This window comes from Octopus bimaculoides, chromosome 29 (genome assembly GCF_001194135.2).
Source record: "Octopus bimaculoides isolate UCB-OBI-ISO-001 chromosome 29, ASM119413v2, whole genome shotgun sequence".
NCBI lineage: Eukaryota > Metazoa > Mollusca > Cephalopoda > Octopoda > Octopodidae > Octopus > Octopus bimaculoides.
This window is the reverse complement of record NC_069009.1, coordinates 8787972-8789222: the sequence shown is the minus strand read 5'-3', so window position 1 is coordinate 8789222 and position 1251 is coordinate 8787972. Positions and strand designations below refer to the sequence as shown.

The window sequence follows — 1251 nt, the reverse complement described above, 5'->3', positions numbered from 1 at the left end:
AAAGTGAAAAGAATTTGCGTTTTATTTGTGTTTGCCTTAAATAATCATTAATAATAATTGAATGTCAATTAAATATACACCATTTTATAAGAAACAAACATTAATGTTTAATAATTAATGTTATAAAGTTTAATAAAGTGCTCAAATTTCACCCCCTCCCCCAATTTTAAATTTTGAACTTTTTCATCCATTTATTTATTTGTCTGTCTTTCTTATTTATCTCTTTATCCGTTTATTCATAAAATGTATTTGTCAACTAAATGTGGCGGTAGAGGTGCGATTCTGTATTAGCCCCCAAGAGATATAGTCACATATACAAAGTTACACATACAGAAGTACACACATAGAGAACAGGTACACGCAGAAAGACAGGTATTTATACAAAAATGTGTACGCAGGTACTCTCTCTCTCTCTCACTCACACATACACAAAGACGCATATACACTCACATACGCACACAGGTACACAAGCAGTAACTGGCACACACCCACTCTCACAGGTACAAAGACATAGTGACACAAACACATACCTTAACCAACATGGCTGACTTAGTAAAGTGATTTGGACTTTTACAATTACTTGATAAAGGGAGAAACTTTAATAATTACCAACACACCTCATACTGATGTCTTCTACACAGTGGAGTAAGTATAGTATACATACATATATATATAGTTATAAACGTATATAGATGTGTTGTTTAATGGGCCTAACGTTCATATGTACATTTAGAGTTACAGGTGTCCGTGTGTTTATATATATATATATATATAGGGATATATATACTTATATATATACACACACATGTATATATACTTATATATATATATATACACATACATATGAATATGTGTGTGTGTATATATATAAGGTTGGTCTCTCTCTCTCTCTCTCTCTCTATATATATATATATATATATATATAATCGTTTGTAGAAAAACATAAATCCGGAGAAGCACACTCTAAGATGTAGAGCAGTTAATATAATGGGAGAGGCCGGTTTATGGGTAGCCATATATGTGTGTGTGTGTGTGTGTATATACACACATATATATGTATACATATGTATGTATATTCTGGGACATATACATACGCACACACACATGTGTCTTCTGTATGTGACACATATCCTTATATGCGTACGCATACAACACCTGTACATGTGCATACCTATTTGTAATGTATTGCACGTGTGTGTGTGTGTGTATATATATATATATATATATATATATATATATATATATATATAT

General features: G+C 31.1%; 1 protein-coding gene across 1 annotated transcript in view; it reads left to right on the top strand.

Moving 5' to 3' along the window:
* Positions 1–435: 435 nt before the first annotated feature.
* The window catches only part of LOC106868301 (uncharacterized), a 48892-nt gene continuing 48076 nt past the window's right edge, over positions 436–1251 (top strand). Inside the window, exon 1 of the mRNA XM_014913489.2 lies at positions 436–645. The gene's annotated coding sequence lies outside the window, so the exon portion shown is untranslated. The remainder of the gene's footprint in view (positions 646–1251) is intronic.